Here is a 14,208-nt window from a genome sequence, read left to right as displayed (position 1 = left end):
ACTTTTTATGATTTGAATAAGAAGAATGTTTTATAGGGAAAATGGATGCAACAAATCTCCCAACTAAGCTGTTAACAGTGGATGCCTAATATGCATTAATTTAAATCACAAATATTTTGGTGTGATTAGCTCCTCTAACTGCCTCCAATTAGAGGTGTTCTAATACTGCAAAAAAAATGTTCCAACAATAAAAAAGGCGCTCTCTCTTTGACAAAGTCTTATTCACACATTTGACCTGTAGCTTTTCAAGAAAGGGGACTGGTTGCCTCATGAAGATTTATCAAGATGAAGAAAGAACACACTAAACCACGACAGATTGCATCCACGTTTTACATTTTTTAATTTAAATCAATTGATGCAAAAGTACGAATGTTAAAGGAAGGACAGGAAAACAGTCTTAGCTCATCACCTGTCTTCTCGCAATGCCAGGAAAAGCCTAGTATGTCACAGAAAAAGCTAAATAATTGATATGTATGACAAATCCAAAAGAGAATGTGAAAGGAGCCGCTTGGATTTACCTGGATTCTTTCCCCTAAATGCGATGACCAGAAATTAAGAAAGCATCACATCATTCTTGGATAAAGCCAACCAGTTACATCACAGAGCTAAGGAATTAAGGTTGAAAATTTACCTGATAATCTAGGTTTGCTACACAGGTGTTAAATAGAGACCAGAATCCCAGATAAGGCATGGAAAGGAAAGGAAGCTTGCAAAATGACTTAAAAAGGGTCGACAGGGTCAGAAAAATGAGCCAAGCAGCATTCTTAGTAGAGTAGGAATGAACAAAGGCAAAAAGCAGCGGCAGTCCAGGCCAAAAGATAAAGAAGTTGAGGCAACCAAGGAATCAGATAAGAGGAGTTATGAGAGAGGGTTTTTTTTTTCAACACTGTGGGCGGTGAGATTTGGCACTACATTTCAGACGTGACAGAAAGATTTAAAAGTGGCTTGAAATACATTGTTCCAATAAAAAGGTCTTGTCAAAGCCAAAAGCTAAGCTACATGTGCAAGTGCCTGGGAGAACGACAGTGGTGCCCAAGGCAAGCGGGAGCATCTGTGTGGGGCAGGTTTGTGAAGAAGGATCAAGAGCACAGTGCAAGACTTCTCAATACTCAAAAAAAAAATGGCACCAAGACCAACAAGATGAGATTAGAAGAGAGCTGCTTCTTTAATCATTTCTTTTTCTTTCTCCTCTCCCCCAGAGCTGGTGGTTAAAGCAATGCTCAAGTCTGAGAGCACTCAGGAGACAGAAAGTGAAGGGAAGGGGTGGGAATGGAACAGAAAGATGACAAAACAGTCTTTAGAGTAGGGAGTAAAATGATTCATTAAATAAGATGCCAGAATTTTGAAGAGCAGTCAAAGAAACAAGAAGGAAAAAAATTACGAGCAGGAAGAACTATAAAACCCAAGAGATGCCCATATTAAAAGTAGAAATTGGCCAAGTGCCTCAGTTTGGATAAGCACATCTACTCCAGACAGTACCACACCAATTATATTTGTCTTGGAAGCAGCACACTTGCAGCTCAACCCCCTTTGCTTTTCAAGGGTTTGCAACTCCATCGTTACTCCCTTTCATGCACCATCAGCATAGTTCCCTCTTCTTGAGGTTCAGATTATGCCCTCAACAATAACCACTGATTAATCTGAAAGTGGTTACTTTGATAGGGATTACAATAATTCCCTGTAGGTGACAAAATAAGCCAGCCCGCCCTCGAGCAGCAGTTTACCTGAGCTGCACCCTCCTGCTCCGGAGTCAGCGGGACCAGGCTGGTACCTTTCACAAGTCATTGATTCAATCAAAAGAGCAAAAACAAGAGACATGCAGTAACTTCATGTCCAAATATTTACTGGAAAAATTGGTTCTAACACCAAAGGCTGCTGCTATAAAGCTTCTAAGAAACAGGACAGATAAAGAGAATGAAAAATCAGTCCCAAAGCAAACAGAAAGCTGCAAAAACTGTGACACTGCTGCCAGACAAACATAACAGTTTGAATACAGAACTGATCCTGAAGAGAGTAATTTTTATATTCTTGTCTCTAGAAGCAAATAATCAACAGACGTTTTTCCATCGTCTCTAAACTAAAAGGATTAAATAACTAGTAGTGCAGTCCTACTTAATCCATAAGGACTTTAAACGTTTGGGAAAAACAATGAAAGCAAAATATTTTATATGATTGACTCCAGACAATTTTGTTTCTTTGGGTTTTTTTTGAACACACAGATTTCCTCCAACTTTCTAGGAAACCAAGTCTTCATAGAAATGGAGGATATTTTCTTTTTATTTTCAAAACTGTTAAGACTGAGATAGGAAACCCATTTAAAAAATTCCTCTTTATTTACACAAAGATCAGAAATAAAAGCACTGCAGTCCACCAGAAGCATTTCTATCCTTCCTCTGTGAACTCACTTTAAACAAAGCGTGGGGAACAGGAACCACAGGTATTTTGTGTTAGCAAATCTTAATGCTAGTGCATCGCAAAGTGAAATTGATTTTTAAATTAACACGTTGTGTTTGAAAAGCTTAATTATGCATCTTTTATAAAATACAGTTCCCTTGATTAACAACATTTCTTCAGCAATCAAGAAGGAAAAATTAATCTGAGGATCACAGCTCAAATTTGTTCTAAACAAGCATACAACTTCTGTCAAATTGCAATCATACGTGCTACCTGAAAAATACAGGCTTTGATCAGTATTACCAATAAGCATGAGGGGTTTATTTTTTTTCTTTATAGTTTTTTTTTAATATAATATCCTTAATGGCGTGGGAGGAGATTGCTGGGTGTTATTACATACTGTACCCAACGTACTTTACCAACTTCAATTTAGTACTTATTAAAAATAGAAAACATTTTTGGCTGTGTTTGATAATGAATATGAGTAATTAGTTGCAAAATGTTTGATGTTTACATAGATTACAAATGTAAAATATGAGTAGAGTGAAACAGGAGAAGCTGTTGCATGCATTTCTTAGAAAAGCAAAATACTTTGCCTGCACAAGCAATCTACCCAAAACTTCAATCCTCTTCTGAAAACGTCATTTACAATAGTATTTCTTTTCTTTTTATTCAGCAGAGTTAGCTGTATCTTCCTAACTTCCATTACAGTAATCACTTTGAATGCTGCGCAGAAAATTATGCATCCTCAACTGTAATAAAACATTCACTTGATTTCTATAATAAAACATTCAGCTGATTTAGGAACCAAAGTATAAAGAGGGTGAAAAATGGCAACGCCTGAGATAAACTTTTAATGAGAATCATATTATTAGTAAATTTTGCTCAACTCATTTTAAATCAGATCTAACAGCGACTCCCTCTCTAATTACTAGTCTTATTTTTCAATTCACGTTAGCGTAACAACCACCAGATTCATTGGCTCGTCCTGTCCTGCCCAAAGGACAGATTACAGGCGATGTTGTTCTTCGCTTTGACATGCAGAACAGAGAAAAATCCCAAAGGCCAGTGACAGTCCTACTGGGGGTTTTACTTGTCACACAAAGGTTAGTTATTCTGAGTAGGAAGTTGAGAAAAAAGGGCATATTACCTTCTCCCCCCAAAACAAACAGATTTCAATTCAACATGAACAGATCCTTAAAAGACTACACATGATTTTTTTCTAAATCTAAATTAAATAGGAATTGCCAGAAACATTTTAAGTGCTAAATGAAATGCAGACTAATTTCATAAATGAAAAAGATGGCACAAGCATCTATTCTGAAGAACGAAATATAATAAAGTAGGAAATCTGGGAACTGTAGTGCTAATATTTCAGGTTACCTGCTACATCCAGCTCTATGCACAGAGACAGAGGACAAATTTGAAAAAATGTCACCTATTTGAAGCACTTATAAAGCTACCTTACAGCAAGTCTCATAGATGTGAGGAAGCTGAAATCTTGAATAGTGTACATAATGTGGAAAAACAGAAAAGAGATGGAAGCACTGAATAAAGCAGCTTTATTTACTTTAAAACTAAGCCATAGTTAAGCACACAAGTGGGAAAGCCTGTTATCCTGTTTTAATTTTCTGCACTACGACATTAAAATGTAGTTCCTTTCCTCTGATGCTGAAAGCTTTTAAATGCATTAAGAAAACAAGCAAAAATAAACAACATTTTTCATTATTAGTAGGGATTCTACTAAATGCTACCTCTCCAAAACAAAAGCAGCAGTAGAAAACACCAAATAATTGCATTTTTCTGCTCAGTGCAACGTATCTTTAGCAAGCAGCTCACTGCAAAGACGCCATTTTATCAAACCTGAAATGCAGCCAAAAGCTTAGGACGCTGTGCTGCTGCTCTCTCTCTGAAATGTTATGTAATAAATTGATTTAACAGAAGCAGATGCTATTTTCTCAGGGTTAGGGTTACTTTCTCTCTTTTTTTGGCTCTAAAAAGGGCTGATGGGTAATAAAATACCTGGAGAAAGGAGCCGCCCAACCATCCTAGGAGACGCTACATTGTGTGCAGAGCTGTTTCTACTCCTGCATCTACGTTCTCCAGGGCTCTCGGCTTCAATATGTCGGCTGTGTACAGTGTGAGCCTCATCCTGTAGAGCTGCCAAGAAAATCTCTCTGTGCAAGCGTGCGCCCAGACAACCTGCAAGCTCGGTCGGGCCTCGGTTGCACTGGCTATGGAAATGCCCTTTCCACGCACAGCCCTCCTCCCCCTTCCCCTCGCTCCGCTCCTTAACTCTAGGTGAAGGTATCAACAGAGTAGGATTTTTAAGCTTTGATTATCTAATTGCAGCTGACACTAAACCGATCTTCCTTCCTCTTTAAATTCTTTCAACTGTCACAAAACATTTTCACTTCAGGACCCAGCTACAATTAGCACCCTAGCTGCTTTTCTCCCGCTTTTGAAAGTCAGCCAAGAGAAGACGCGGGCGCTGCCGACCGCCTGCACGGGCAGCAGCTCCTGCCTCCCTCCTGCCCCAAACCCAGCTCCCCCCTGCCCCAAGCCAGCCCCTGCCCCCTGCCTGGCGTGCCCCCCACCCTACCGGCAGCTCCCACCGCCCCGGGCAAGCGGCAGACCCAGTCCCAGATTATACTGGCACCCTGCCCAGCCCTTAATGACTTCCCTGCCTCTATCTAAAAAAGATCTAAGTGGCAAACACGAGAGCGTATCAATCAAAGGCGCTGTTGTTTATAAACCCCAGCACTGCCCTAACAATGCGGCGCGGATCAGGGCGCGTTCTGCCTCCTGCAGAAGCGGGGACCGACCATCTTTCAACAGCCGCAGGCTGGAGAGCGCTGGTTCTCTTGAGCACATATGAACACAGCGTGTGAACAGAAGGGGGGCGGGGGGGGGGGGGGCAGCTTCATGGTTTCAGGACCTAAATATCATTACCAATTCTGAGAACACGCGTAGAGAACTTTCATCAATGCACATATACAAATCTCCAAGGATAATTTACACACAGACTTCCAGGATGTCTAATACACTCCTTCACAATTATTTCCCCTTCTCACTTCCTTGCTCTTCCCTCCTCCTCCTCTTATCTGCCCCAAATACATATTAATTACGCAGGAAATGGAGCACGTTTTAAATTTGCTGTTTCGACTCTTGTCAGGTGTTCATTTGAGCAGCTTCACCCTTCTGCACTGGATCACACACAACTGATGTCTCTTTAAAGGTTTGGCTGCATTCTCAGAATTGCTGCCACTTCACTACCGAAGCACAATCGCTGCTGCTATTCTTGGCTCAAGAACTGTTCCACTGAAGTACTCCTGAAAATAGTTGGTTTCCTTCTGAAGACATTTATTCTCCGTTTCATTACAATAGTCTCTGAATACTGGACAGTATTAAACACAACAACTGAAAGAAAATCAGATCTGTTTGGTTTTTTGTTTCCATTCAGAAAATATTTCAAATGCAACCAGAAACTAAGCTTGAGAGTCGATTTTGCAGTAACTTTAAAGTGAAAATATTGTTGTGGTTTATTACATTCCTTTAATACCACCTATATATGATCAAAATTTCCCTTAGTTAAAAAGATATGTCAAAACTGGAAGCGAACATGTCATACATTCCCATGTTCCTTGTATTTTTTCTGTTAACAACAAACTTCCTGTAATCAACTTCAATGTACGGCAGCAGGTACTTATAAAGGGCACCTGTTCAAGGGGACTTTCTACCAGACAGGAGGACATCGGAAGGCAAGGCAGAACCCCAAGGAAAAGTCAGAGCCCACACCAAAGCTTGAGGGCAAAACAATGCACAGCTTCCACTCCAGCCTGTGCTGGCAGAGCTGTTTGCGTCTCTTCCCTTCCATGTGCCCCGTCTTGTAGCAGCCTCGACAGGGCACGTGTTTGATAAATTTGAAATTCTTATAGGTACCTGAAGACTAAAAAAGGGACTTTGAGAGGTCATGCAGACCACTTGCTGGATCTAAGGAACTATTCCTGATACCCTCTAGGTGACATTTGCCCAACCCACCAAGGAAGCCCTCCAGCAACAGAGACTGCACATTCCTAAGTGTTCTATCTCACTGCTTAAGATAGCTTTCATACTGGCACATTTTTGCTAATGTCTAACCTTAATCTTCCTTGATGAAATTTAAGCCCATTATTTCTTATCTGATCCATCACAGGCATACAGAAGGTATCATCCTCTTCCCTGCAGCAGTCATTTAGGTATTTCTGCATTTATAATTCCAGCCTTCCTTTGATTTAGGAGCTCCAATTCCTTCACTCCATGCAAGGCTTATTTTCAAGATCTCTACTCATTCCTGCTGCATTCCTCTGCGCTTCTTCCAGCTGGTTCACTTCATTCTGAAGGCACAGTACCCCAAACTGGACTCAATATTCAGAGGCCTTATCAGAAGTGCCTCATGGAACGCAGTACCATTTATACCCCTCAGTATGTCTGTCTTCTTTTTAACAGTGTGACACCATTAATCTAGTTTACCCTGTGACCAACTCCAGAACCATTTTTGCAGCGTGATAATCACATAACCATACTTGTGTAAAGAGCTCTTCTGGCCAATATAAAGAACCTTTCCCTTTTCTTTATTTCTTACTCAATTACATAGTTTTGTCACCACTATTCCATATTGTAATTTTGTCTTCCAGTGGCCTTGCACTCTTCTCCAGTTGGGATCATTCAAAAACTTAACGAAGGCTGTTGTTTATAGCCAAAACACTGATGCAAATATCAGAGTACAAATTTGCACTCTAACTCAACACGGTCTCATTCTGCCAGTAAGGACCGATAGCTACTCCCTCTCTACACCCTCCTGAGCAGCTATGGCACTTCTTACGATAGTTTCAACTTATACTTCCTACTTGTTTACACCACCACACATCCCCCATGAGAAAGTCTTCCGAGGCACTGACAAAGGCTGTACAAAGTTGACTTCTAGGACATGATTTTGCCTCCCACTTTGAAGCGTCCATCGCACTGCTGACAGGGAACTACTGTCCTTTGGTACAACCTGCTCTCCACAAACCCATGTTGGCTCTGTACTTCTCTCTTCTGAAGTTCTAAACACACAGAAATAGCTACTGTGGTTATTTTTTCTAGTACCATTCTTGCAGATTACTCTGACTGATCTGCAATTCTTCAGTTTCTCCCTTCTCACCTTTTAACATTGGTTGTTTCATTTTCTGTTTTCTCCTTCTCACACTCTGCAAGAATGCCGCCAGGCCAGATCGCTCCAAGCCATCCTCAATGTAGTCTACTATGAATTTCATCACTTCCAGACACTTGGAAACATTTTACTTCCTTAAGTATTTAACTCGGTGTAGCCTTAGTTCTAAGTCAATCATCAGTTCACAGTTGAAAGGAAAAGGCATTTAAAGTATTCCTGATGCTGCCTCTATCAATGGTTCTCCCTGATGATCATCAGACCAGTTCCATTCATCTTCCTTTTACTGTTAAAGGACTTAGGAAAGTTAACTTTTTGTTGGTTTGGTTTTTTCCCTAACAGCTACAAACTTTTTTGCTTTTCATTTGTTTCCTGTCGTATCACACCCGTTTCTTGAGCTGTACGAATTCAGCCTTCCAATAATTTTCACATGACGTTATTCCCTTTCTGCTCTTCCCAAGGACCAAACTCTTATCTCCTGGTCACTCTGACCTTAGTTGCTTTCTACCTTTTACTCCTCCACCGTCAAAGACAGGTCCTGCTATTGGGACTCCTCACACGCTTTGTCAGAAATCTGCCATCTGCCCATTTTAGTAACTTGCCAGACTCTGTCTCCTGACTATTTTTCCCCGCAGACACCTGGGCGGCTCATCTATCTGGCTATCACTAGAGCACAGCCATCTATAGCTGTGCTGGAGGTAGGATGCAGGTCTACTGATTCCAAAGCAAAACCAGTGGCCTTTGAGTCATGGGGATTTGCACAGCCCCACTCTTTGAAAGTGCGGACAGAAAAAACTATAAAGGCAACTCAGTTATTTATCCTTTTACAGATTTCTATTCTTCCTTCTCCCGGTGAAAAATTCCAATCACTGTCAAATAGATTTGAAGCAGCAGATTTATTTTTCACGCTCTGCTGTCTGATGTCAGATAACATACACAATACAGAAAAATTCATTCCGAAGATTAGTTTACTGATGAGTTTTTACCATCATTTTTCATTCATAATGCCCGTATTTGTGCTACACAGCAGCTGATACTTCTCTATCTATATTCAAAGCATTATCCAGAATTTTTGAAAAATCTACATGGGAGACAAAACCCCTTACTAGCTGAGACTCACCTCCCACAGACTTTCCCATTACTGCATTTCAGAAAATGTTGATCAGGCAGGAGTAAATGCAAGGCAGTACCTACTGGCCAGATCCTATCTCCTTGTTAACAGCTATATTTTTGTCCCTGTATGATTTATTTTGTTTTAAAGTTCCTTTTGTCTAAACATATACCTGTCACTAATGACCTTTGGTAACGCTGCCTGATTTCCAGGGACATGTACCAGACAAGCAGCACTACCAAATGCTAAACAAAGCCCCGAGGAACAAAACAAGAAAGAAACATAAACACCATTCATGCAACCTCTGGTGGTACCTGAACATCCCTTTACAACACTAATTCGATGAGACTATTGGCAAAAGATTTAATCAAAACAAAATACCAATAATTTCCTTTTTTTTTTTTTTTTTTTTAAAAAAACAAATGGCATAACATCACATTTGATTTCACTAGCAGGAAAACTTTTATATAGCCACATTGCAGAAACCTTGTGCATAGTACAGGGAACTGCTCCACAAATCATGGCCAGCACCTAGTCAAGCAATGTAAAAACTGTCACACGAGTTTTATTGCAGGAAAGCATCATGTGTTTGCTATATAGTCGTCTTCCACAGATAACATTTCCAATTCTTGAGTTTATAAGGAAACATCACCGTGCTCGTTCCTTCATACAAGATCAACAGCTATGATATAACAATGAACACCTTCCGAGTACTATGTAGTACACTTCTAAAAAGTGTATTTGCTATAGAAAATGTGAAACTATATACATAGAAAACATGCAAATAAGATGGATGAATAAATATACCACCTAATCCTCAATTTCTACTTTATAGTTTTTAGTGTTTTAACTATTACATATGAAAAACACTGCTTAAGCAAGATCTGTAATAAATCAACATCTAAAGTTTCTGGTTTTAATTCTGTAACTTTCCAACTAAAAGCAAAACCACAGTAATCTTTTGCCAAAGACATTCTGCTATGGAATTACAGAATACGGGCCCAAAGAGATAAAGTTCAGCAAATAATTTCCATAAAGGCAGTTTTCACATGTGCTTTATTCATTAAAATCAGCCTGTTCGCCATGCCTCCAGGAAATCAAGCTAAATCTTATTTCAAACTTTTGAAATGATACTTTATTCGTATGCTACAGAACTACCTTTACATATACACGCCTTACCTACAGCCATCACAAAGTATAATACCCTAAACTGTTCAAACATGTGTTTAGCTTGAAGGTCACTACTATGCTAGATCTGATGAAACATTTGATGTATGTCAAAGCTTATCTGTGTTTTCCAACTACATTGGCCTGTCTTAGAAGATACATTATCTCTCCCCAAAAAATTTTCTCCAAATTTGACTTCATAACCACATAAAATTGCCCTATTAGGAGGAGCTCTAAAGTAACCCACAGTTAAAGGATTGGATGTTTGAAACAAGTATTGTCAGACAGGATTTTAACAGTAAGCATGTTCTTTTAATCTTGCTTCCAAAAAAAATTATCAAAACCAAAGTTAATACAGACAGATTTGTAAGAAGAGTTAATCTGCCGCACAATGGAACTCAGCAGCTTCCAACTGCCCACAACAGTTCAACGTGCACATACCATGCCACAAGCATGAATATGCAAACTGCAACTAAAGAAATCTCGAAACATGAAAAGAAACTTCCAGATTCATAGAAAAGAAGAAAGTTCAGCACAGAATCTGGCATCAGCCCACAGTAGGAAAATAAATCTCTAACTGCTGTCAAATTCTCACTTCCCAGAAAACAACAGACAGAACAAATTAAAAGCGTAACTCTTCCGTTCCCACAATGCTTGTGTGTTCTCTCATTTTCACTACTGCATGAATTATTTGCTTTCATTTCTTTTGACTTTGGAAACATATGTTAGAGATCCGTTCCACAAAATACTCTACTCGCCAATACAAAAGTAGTGCAGAAGTTTCATCATGATTCCTGCAGGACATGGTACATTTCTTTTGAGTTGATGGATGTTGGTTTCACATTGCTGAATTGCAGAAAAGTGAAAGGCATCTTCGAGAAAAACTGATTACTTCTTTTGATCTTTGTTCTTATAATCATCAAACACACAATGTTGCCTGGAGACTCCTATACAAACTTCGTAATTTGTAAAGAAACAAAGAAGGAGGTATTACTCGTTATTTTTAATCTCCCATGGTAGTTTCCAGAAATTACCTCAATTCTTTCAGGTCACATGGCAAAAGGACCATCCCATTTATGCCTCACACTTTAATGAGGGAAGTTAACTATTCACCACATTTATTGGAGTCAGTTGACAAAGTGGGGAGGGAACAGATGAAAAGCTCCATCGTTTAGTAAAAACAACTGACTAGACTAGATATGAGAATACTGCCCATAAATTACAGATACAGCTTTCCTTCAGTGTAATCCTGAAAAGGATTACAGAAGGGGCATGTCAAGAACAAGCTTTGTAGCTCAAGATACAGACAAGTAACTATTCCACAGAAAATGCTCTGAAGTACTACAGAAAATAGTTTCATAATAGTTAACAATGAATAGAAGACTGTTTTCAAGGGATAAGCTTTCCAAAACGTTTTATGCAATTTGACATGTTTTCATTCCTTCTCTTAACAGTTTGTCTAGATAATGTTTTACAGATTACCGTAAAAGAGAAACAAAAAGTCACCAGTCTCATCCACTTCACTGATATTTCCAAGTGATAAACCCGACAAAGAATATATTAGTGGTCATTAATTCCCACTTGCCTTACATTGGCAGAACACCCTTTTTAATTCATGACATTGCAGTTAAGAGTTCTGATAAGTGTTTCGGATAGGCCAAGGCAGTAGATAACAGAGACTGCTGATAAGAGAATAAAGAGATAAAATAGTGTGATTTTTACAGTGAAGAGCGTGGCAATGCCTCTCTAACAGCCCTCCTTGTATCCAGGTAGTTATAAATAGGGCCTGGAAGGAACGTGGCTGCATAATTTCAAGTTAACTATGAAGGAATATGACCCTATAAAAAGAAAAGCTACAGACACGAATTTACATTCAGCATCTTCTGGATACAAGATGCTAGCGCATGACAATCCTGGCTCTTTGATTAATACCAGGTCATCCATAAAAAAGTTACTGTTGTTCATCATGAGTATAAAGAAGCCACATATGGAAACTTGCTTGGGCAGAATCCAGCACAGGTCTAACAAGCTCTGGTTAGGCAATCAGGTTACCAGAGAGGGAGAAGGCCCTAAGCACCAATGTGTTACTGACTGTCTCTAGGCTTTGAAGACATCTAATAACGTTCATGAAGCGATCACTCTACAATGCAGGTGCTGTTCAGACAGACAAAATTGCTGTTTATATGTCGATCAGGTACCTACCCTGATTCTTCTGGATAACTTTTTTGTTCCTTCCCTTTACTTCCCCACAGAACTTTTACTTGCAAAGACTCTTTAGTAAGTGAAATACCCAGGCAACCAAAGACAGACATTTAAAGGAATACTGTTCTTACTGATAAGGAGGAAAGTGAACATTTTCCTTCTGACAAACTATTGCTCAGTGAGGATCCTCATGTTTAAATTCTTTATTTTCATATTCACAAAAATATGGCCCCGTTTGAACTAAATTTAATTGAAAATTCATATCTTAACCACTGGAGGTTTTCAGGATATAGTATCCCAAATTTCTAAGGCTAATAGCTACTCAGATCCTAACAGCTGAGATGAAAAGGTTTTGGCCTTCCCTGGATACTCTTTTAGTTCTTTGCTCTTTACGCTTGACAAGGTGAAGACAAAGTCAGTATGAGAGACCAAATAGACTGTCAATGTATGTACTTCATGGCTACAAAGGTCTCAGGAGTGAGCTATGCTATACTCCTCTCTTGGCCTCACAAAGCAGCCAGGCACACAGCTGTCATTGTGATAAACTCTGCTAGATAGATTCCCCCCCCCCGTAGTAACTGTTTGCCGTTGGTAAATGAACTGATGCTCCACCTGCTGGAAACAGAACTAAATGAGCTCTAGGATTCAGCAAGTTCTTTCTGTGGGGATGACACAGCCATTGAAGTCTCAAAAGGCAACCTCTTGCTGTCAGTAGACAAAGAAATAGCCAAGGATTTAGCTTGTCTAAGACGCTCTTCCCTGCTCCAAGACCTGTGCAGATTTTCTGGTGCTTTTGAAAGCTTTTGTTTTGGCTTTACATAATAAACAACAACAACAACAATTTTGATGCCGTGTACTAATTGCTTTCAAGTAATACTTTTGCTAAGAGTCTGATATGGTTTAACTTGTTTTGTGCAATGTGGAATATAATATGAAGCTGAAAAGCTGCTGCACCCCTCCTCCTCTCATTTGTAGTAGCTTTTACTGTATCCTCAATTTTTCCAAGGGTAACAAAAAAGTAGCAAAAGAATAAAAAAGCAAACTAAGTCAACTGTGTAAAACATCTGCTGATAGTTGCCACGCTGACAAACTAGAGAAAGAAGTGCTTATTTTATACAGCAAGTTAAAACAGGAATCAGGAAAAGAAGTCTAAAACCTCAAGGTACTAACGCATCTGGCAAGATCAGTCAGAGAGCTTGTACTATGCTCTTACAAGCTAAGTTCTTTTAGGGATTATGTTATGACTTATGGTGGACTTTTTTCATGATTTACGGTATGTTTCTTAAATATCAGAGACGTTTCAGATACATCTATAATGATGCTTGGAAGAAGTCTAATACTGACCCTCGGACAACCTGAGCCACTTGAGTTGGTCCATCTGTCTCTAGTATGTAAATAATTACAAGATTTCTGAAAACAACAACAAAAACAAAACAACAAACATCTATATCTATCTATATCTCTAACACAGAACATTGGTCTGAGAGTTAACAAACATCTCCAAATCAAAAACAAGCCATAAATGTCACTATTCCTGAACTGTGATTTGCAAAGACAATGAGAATGCTGCTTTAACTGGCAGGAACTGATTACTTTCCATCTCACTAAAGCCACATACTCAATAATACAGAAGTAGAACTTCTTTCCTCCCTAAAACCCCCCCAGTATTTTAAGTAAATAAACAATTGTTTTATTTTGCCTTTTCAGATTTGTGTTTCTGCGCAGTAGCTGAGTGGTATTTTTTTATGCATCTCGATAACCATAAAAGCTGTAATTTCTGAGATGATTCTCTTATCTAACTAAAACATCTAAGGACAACGCCAAATAATTTTCTCTGCTAGAGTTCACTTCAGCAGCAAGTACAGCAAAAATAGTGAAAGATTCACTAATGCCCAAAGGGAAAGACTGCAGGCAGTTCAGATCCAAATTTTGTGATGTTTAACAGCATTAATGAGTGATAATAACCAATACTTCAGATGATACAGAAATTACTAATATTAAAGACATCACCCCCCTTGTGACTCAGTCCAGATAACTTTTTCTATGCCATAGATAACTATCTTAGAACACTCCCTGCTTTGCCTAACATGACAGACAGACACAGCGGTGATGGAAAAGGTGATAGATACCAATTACTGACTAA

Source organism: Leptosomus discolor, chromosome 15, assembly GCF_034619465.1.
Source record: "Leptosomus discolor isolate bLepDis1 chromosome 15, bLepDis1.hap2, whole genome shotgun sequence".
Classification (NCBI taxonomy): domain Eukaryota; kingdom Metazoa; phylum Chordata; class Aves; order Leptosomiformes; family Leptosomidae; genus Leptosomus; species Leptosomus discolor.
The sequence above is the reverse complement of the archived record's forward strand: the minus strand, read 5'-3'. Positions refer to the sequence as shown.